Source organism: Camellia sinensis, chromosome 8 (assembly GCF_055761805.1).
Source record: "Camellia sinensis isolate YWXY chromosome 8, ASM5576180v1, whole genome shotgun sequence".
Lineage (NCBI taxonomy): Eukaryota > Viridiplantae > Streptophyta > Magnoliopsida > Ericales > Theaceae > Camellia > Camellia sinensis.
In genome coordinates, this window is record NC_138968.1 from 199183626 (window position 1) to 199191312 (window position 7687).

Genomic DNA, 7687 nt, shown 5'->3' on the forward strand with positions numbered 1-7687 from the left:
CCTAAAATTAAAGGACCAACTTTCTTCAACAAATTTAACACATCTTCATCAAAGCTCAAATTTGAACGGTTCAAACTCAAATTTGTCAACTCTTCATGAAATTTCTCTTCAAACGGATCATAGAAAATATTCTCCATATTGTAAATCGATCTTGAATGCTCATTAAACTCATGTAAACCAAGTATATGATCTTCAACAAAAATAAAATTAACACCAACCCTTCCATTACTCTGATTTATGCCTCCAATAGACAAAATATGATTAAACATATTATTAGTTCCATCAATGAATGGTTCATCATCAAAAATCGGTGGCTTACTCCAATCCACAATCGGATCTGGAATAAGTTTTGACGTGAAAGGCCATTCAATTAGATCATCCTGTTTAGTGATTTGGTTCATGTGATCTTTATAATTTTTCAATGCATGATCTCTCCTCGGTCTTTCACTATGAAAACTCAGCAGGTTAGAATCATCATCTATTACCTCATCCTCTTCCACAGGAACCTCCTCCACAGGAACCTCCTGAGCATCACTGCGATTCCTAGGCATGAAGCAAGAACGTAGCAAGCTCTGGTACCAACTGATGCAGTGCTAATCGAAATAGTAGTAACAATCTTAAGATCCGTTGATTCACACAAGAATACCGGAAATAAGACTCCTCTTTAGACCCGTTGATTCCCCAAGAATACCGAGTTTAAAGGCTCAACCAAAGTTGATTCACACAGAATTAACCAAAGTTGGAACAAAGAGTAATAAAACTCAAAATATATTAATCAAAAAACTCTCTCTTGCCCTAAGGCTTACATCTTTATTTATAATGAACCTAATTCTTGTAGAACAAGAAACAAATAAAATAGGAAATAAAATCAAAACTAAGAAAATAGGAAAACTACATCATATTAAATTAGGAAACTAAATAACTAAATAATTCCATAATATTCTATACCAATTTAGAATATTCATGGTCAAATATTAATTTTAAAATAATAAAATAAAAATACTTATTTTCTAAAATTCAATCTGCATCATTCTTCCCCGCTTGAGAAAACTCGTCCTCGAGTTTCTATTGCTTGAAATAACTTGGCACGTCTGCACTTATCCGCATCAACCTTGTATTTGAGGTTAATTTTTGTAAATCTAATCTTCAAAGAAGAGTTTCCTAAAATTAAAGGACCAACTTTCTTCAACAAATTTAACACATCTTCATCAAAGCTCAAATTTGAACGGTTCAAACTCAAATTTGTCAACTCTTCATGAAATTTCTCTTCAAACGGATCATAGAAAATATTCTCCATATTGTAAATCGATCTTGAATGCTCATTAAACTCATGTAAACCAAGTATATGATCTTCAACAAAAATAAAATTAACACCAACCCTTCCATTACTCTGATTTATGCCTCCAATAGACAAAATATGATTAAACATATTATTAGTTCCATCAATGAATGGTTCATCATCAAAAATCGGTGGCTTACTCCAATCCACAATCGGATCTGGAATAAGTTTTGACGTGAAAGGCCATTCAATTAGATCATCCTGTTTAGTGATTTGGTTCATGTGATCTTTATAATTTTTCAATGCATGATCTCTCCTCGGTCTTTCACTATGAAAACTCAGCAGGTTAGAATCATCATCTATTACCTCATCCTCTTCCACAGGAACCTCCTCCACAGGAACCTCCTGAGCATCACTGCGATTCCTAGGCATGAAGCAAGAACGTAGCAAGCTCTGGTACCAACTGATGCAGTGCTAATCGAAATAGTAGTAACAATCTTAAGATCCGTTGATTCACACAAGAATACCGGAAATAAGACTCCTCTTTAGACCCGTTGATTCCCCAAGAATACCGAGTTTAAAGGCTCAACCAAAGTTGATTCACACAGAATTAACCAAAGTTGGAACAAAGAGTAATAAAACTCAAAATATATTAATCAAAAAACTCTCTCTTGCCCTAAGGCTTACATCTTTATTTATAATGAACCTAATTCTTGTAGAACAAGAAACAAATAAAATAGGAAATAAAATCAAAACTAAGAAAATAGGAAAACTACATCATATTAAATTAGGAAACTAAATAACTAAATAATTCCATAATATTCTATACCAATTTAGAATATTCATGGTCAAATATTAATTTTAAAATAATAAAATAAAAATACTTATTTTCTAAAATTCAATCTGCATCATTCTTCCCCGCTTGAGAAAACTCGTCCTCGAGTTTCTATTGCTTGAAATAACTTGGCACGTCTGCACTTATCCGCATCAACCTTGTATTTGAGGTTAATTTTTGTAAATCTAATCTTCAAAGAAGAGTTTCCTAAAATTAAAGGACCAACTTTCTTCAACAAATTTAACACATCTTCATCAAAGCTCAAATTTGAACGGTTCAAACTCAAATTTGTCAACTCTTCATGAAATTTCTCTTCAAACGGATCATAGAAAATATTCTCCATATTGTAAATCGATCTTGAATGCTCATTAAACTCATGTAAACCAAGTATATGATCTTCAACAAAAATAAAATTAACACCAACCCTTCCATTACTCTGATTTATGCCTCCAATAGACAAAATATGATTAAACATATTATTAGTTCCATCAATGAATGGTTCATCATCAAAAATCGGTGGCTTACTCCAATCCACAATCGGATCTGGAATAAGTTTTGACGTGAAAGGCCATTCAATTAGATCATCCTGTTTAGTGATTTGGTTCATGTGATCTTTATAATTTTTCAATGCATGATCTCTCCTCGGTCTTTCACTATGAAAACTCAGCAGGTTAGAATCATCATCTATTACCTCATCCTCTTCCACAGGAACCTCCTCCACAGGAACCTCCTGAGCATCACTGCGATTCCTAGGCATGAAGCAAGAACGTAGCAAGCTCTGGTACCAACTGATGCAGTGCTAATCGAAATAGTAGTAACAATCTTAAGATCCGTTGATTCACACAAGAATACCGGAAATAAGACTCCTCTTTAGACCCGTTGATTCCCCAAGAATACCGAGTTTAAAGGCTCAACCAAAGTTGATTCACACAGAATTAACCAAAGTTGGAACAAAGAGTAATAAAACTCAAAATATATTAATCAAAAAACTCTCTCTTGCCCTAAGGCTTACATCTTTATTTATAATGAACCTAATTCTTGTAGAACAAGAAACAAATAAAATAGGAAATAAAATCAAAACTAAGAAAATAGGAAAACTACATCATATTAAATTAGGAAACTAAATAACTAAATAATTCCATAATATTCTATACCAATTTAGAATATTCATGGTCAAATATTAATTTTAAAATAATAAAATAAAAATACTTATTTTCTAAAATTCAATCTGCATCATTCTTCCCCGCTTGAGAAAACTCGTCCTCGAGTTTCTATTGCTTGAAATAACTTGGCACGTCTGCACTTATCCGCATCAACCTTGTATTTGAGGTTAATTTTTGTAAATCTAATCTTCAAAGAAGAGTTTCCTAAAATTAAAGGACCAACTTTCTTCAACAAATTTAACACATCTTCATCAAAGCTCAAATTTGAACGGTTCAAACTCAAATTTGTCAACTCTTCATGAAATTTCTCTTCAAACGGATCATAGAAAATATTCTCCATATTGTAAATCGATCTTGAATGCTCATTAAACTCATGTAAACCAAGTATATGATCTTCAACAAAAATAAAATTAACACCAACCCTTCCATTACTCTGATTTATGCCTCCAATAGACAAAATATGATTAAACATATTATTAGTTCCATCAATGAATGGTTCATCATCAAAAATCGGTGGCTTACTCCAATCCACAATCGGATCTGGAATAAGTTTTGACGTGAAAGGCCATTCAATTAGATCATCCTGTTTAGTGATTTGGTTCATGTGATCTTTATAATTTTTCAATGCATGATCTCTCCTCGGTCTTTCACTATGAAAACTCAGCAGGTTAGAATCATCATCTATTACCTCATCCTCTTCCACAGGAACCTCCTCCACAGGAACCTCCTGAGCATCACTGCGATTCCTAGGCATGAAGCAAGAACGTAGCAAGCTCTGGTACCAACTGATGCAGTGCTAATCGAAATAGTAGTAACAATCTTAAGATCCGTTGATTCACACAAGAATACCGGAAATAAGACTCCTCTTTAGACCCGTTGATTCCCCAAGAATACCGAGTTTAAAGGCTCAACCAAAGTTGATTCACACAGAATTAACCAAAGTTGGAACAAAGAGTAATAAAACTCAAAATATATTAATCAAAAAACTCTCTCTTGCCCTAAGGCTTACATCTTTATTTATAATGAACCTAATTCTTGTAGAACAAGAAACAAATAAAATAGGAAATAAAATCAAAACTAAGAAAATAGGAAAACTACATCATATTAAATTAGGAAACTAAATAACTAAATAATTCCATAATATTCTATACTAATTTAGAATATTCATGGTCAAATATTAATTTTAAAATAATAAAATAAAAATACTTATTTTCTAAAATTCAATCTGCATCAAGAAATGAGCAAATAAAAAAATTATAAAGACAAACAACATAGAAGATTCATGCATCCCAGATATTGAATGGTTCGAAATTATTTCAATAGCATTTAAAGTAACAAATCCAACCCCTGAAATGGATGCATTGGAAAACGTTGTTATCTGCAACAATGTTCCATGGAAGTCCCAAAAAGATCATTCACATCCAATAAATAAATTTTATTTAAAAAAGTTTCCTAAATGCAATATATTTTATTTTGATAAGCAAAATGCCATGTAATAATATCATACAAGTGACATGAAAAGAAAATGGAATCTTTTGAATACTGTGGAAATGCAATGGATTTAAATTTTTTTTTTTTTTTGAAAGTATTATCCGATGACCTATCACTCATTAAATGTTTGCCCAACACCTTCTCAGATTTGCTATTCTGCATTCCAATTCTGCTTCCACAAACGGGCTTTTTACTCCTTGATACAATCTCAGGTTTGCTTCTTCCAAGAGATCCAACTGAGGTTTTAGATCTTGCTTCTTTACTTGAAGCTTTTCCTCAAGGAGCTCCACTAGCTTTACTGTTGGTTCCCTTATTACCAGAGGATGGTTTAGGGTCAACTCCATCAGTTAGTTCTACATTAGGGAGACTTTGACCAAATTTTGTCAATGAATTATTTTTTTCATAATCCATTTCTGGATTCCAAGATACCACAACTTGACCCTCATCTGAATTCCGTCCAAGCACCATGAAGAGGTCATCTGGTTCAACGATGCCAGTAGCTTCAACATTCTCTTGTGAATTATCTTGCAGGCTTATTTTTGGTTGGGTATCTCCAACAATTTCTGACACCATATATATGTCTGTCTTCAGTTGAGAATCAGATGGGTCATTGTCCATTGAATGAGCATGAACCATGAAAGAGTCATCAATAAGAACATCTTTCTTATTCTTCTCAAGCTGGGAATGACCACCCATGGATGATGACGTGAAATCACCATCAAAGATATTGTGGCGTGTACTTTCATCTTGAGACTTATCTGGTTGGTTACCGGGAAACCAATCACCTCCTTTTTGGTTCTTCATGGCAAAAGATTGAGTTGCATAATCAGATAAAGCAACTGAGGAGTGCTTTTCTGATTCTTCAGTTCGCTGTGAAAATAACAACTCCTCATATGCGCTGTCTCTTTTCTTAGTAATTTTGCTGAGGATTATCCCTGGCTTCAAAGTTCTCAACATGGATTTTAGCTTCATTACTTGTATCCCTGTCAGTCACAATAAAGGAATCAGTTGAAGCAAGATGTTTTGTCACTACCTCTGAATCCGTGCCAAGTGCAAATGGTGTTCCTTCCTTGGAGTTCTTATTTGTAACATGCTCCTCCTGTATCTGCAATGCGTGAGCATCTATACCATTAGATATTGAATCAGTTTCCCTCATAAGGAGATTCTGGAAAATATTCCAAGTCTCATTCGTTTTCCCTCCTCCAGAGTTATTTGCCACTACATTCTCATTTTCCTGCTCGGTAGCAATATTTGATCCATTCACAATGCTATGGCGTTTTCTCTCATCTCGTTTCTTATTATTACAGGAAGTTGATTCATGGTGCCTCTCAAGTGACCCCACAGCATCCTCTACCTGCTGCTTAAGTGATTCTGCATTGATGGATTCATGTTCATCAGACGAATCCTCGGAAGCACTGCCCTTTTCTCCATCTCCCTTTGAAGTGATATAATTAATATTGCGGATGACAACCTTTCTTGATGATTTTTTCCCATGCTTTTTTCTCTGTACCTGTTCAGTGGAAGAATGTTTTTTCCCATGCTGCAGATGTTCATCTGAATCACTCTCAGAACTGGAATCACTGGGCTCAGAATAATCATCTTGTTCTAAAGTGTGTGACCTTTTTCCATGTGAAGATCTCTCTTTCTTTCTGGAAGATGATTTGTGATTTCAATGATCATCTGGATCCTGATCAAGACCCATACCAGAATCTTCCATATTTGGAGGCCATTGCATCTTTCCTGGATAATATGGAGGGGCTACCTGCATACCAGGAAATATGTATCCTTGATATGGTGGTGGCATTTGTTGAAATACAGAACCGGAAAATTGTCCATGTATTGCGGAACATTGTTTGGCCATGACATTGGTACTTGTGCCTTCCCATCCATCGATTGCACCTGTGCTGGTTTTGGCATGCTATTATCTGCATACAATATTTTTAACAATCAAAGATGAATTAATTTGCTGAATTAACTGTCTTTACTAGTTTGTAGGCAAGTTTCACGTTCATATCTGTGCATTAAAGTTCTTAGTTTTTATAACATGCTAATTGGGAAATAATTAAAGAACAAATTGCTATTATCACTGATAACATACTCTTAACTATATAGACATACACAATGAGTGCCTCTTCTTTGAAAATACAAAGTTTTGATGTGCATCTGGTTAATATGTATAAATGAAATCCAATCCTTGTCAATCATTTGAGTAACTCAATTAATGGACACTCTCCAAATAATCATGTGTAGAGATATTTTACTATCATTTCCTTCTCCAAAATTTGTTATGATATACTAGTTTGTGCCTCAATGCATGGCTTTAATCACTATGTTACAAAATAGAATAACATATTCAACATTTTTCTTTTGAATAGATCTTAGTGTATGGAAGCCATGCTCCATCAATGAAATAGTCCAACACGGGTCACATAAAATCCAGATTAAGAACAACTATGTTTCCACAACAATCATACAAGTTTGTACTTTTAGAATGACTAAACTTAAGGGTATTCCGGAATAAGGGCTAATCTTTTTTGGGTAAACTATCAATAGGTCCTAATAGTTAAACTTAATTCCCATAAAGTCCTATTGAAAATAAGTCTTGGTAAAATTGTCGCTAAAAATAATTTTTTTGTGACAATTTTTATATATGTCGCTAAAACTTAACAATTAGTAACTTTTTTTGTCATAATTTTTATAAATTGTCGCTAAAACTTACAATTAGTGACTTTTTTTATGACAAATTTTTGCCATAGGACCTATTAGACAATAAATCCACTTATTAGAATCTACACGTAAGTACCCCATCTTTTTTTAGCTTGTCAAACCCAATTCTACTGAAAAAAATGACATTTTAAGGGGTTAGAAGGACAGTCCAAGGAATATCAAAATCCAAGATGCGATCAACAAAGGAATTAA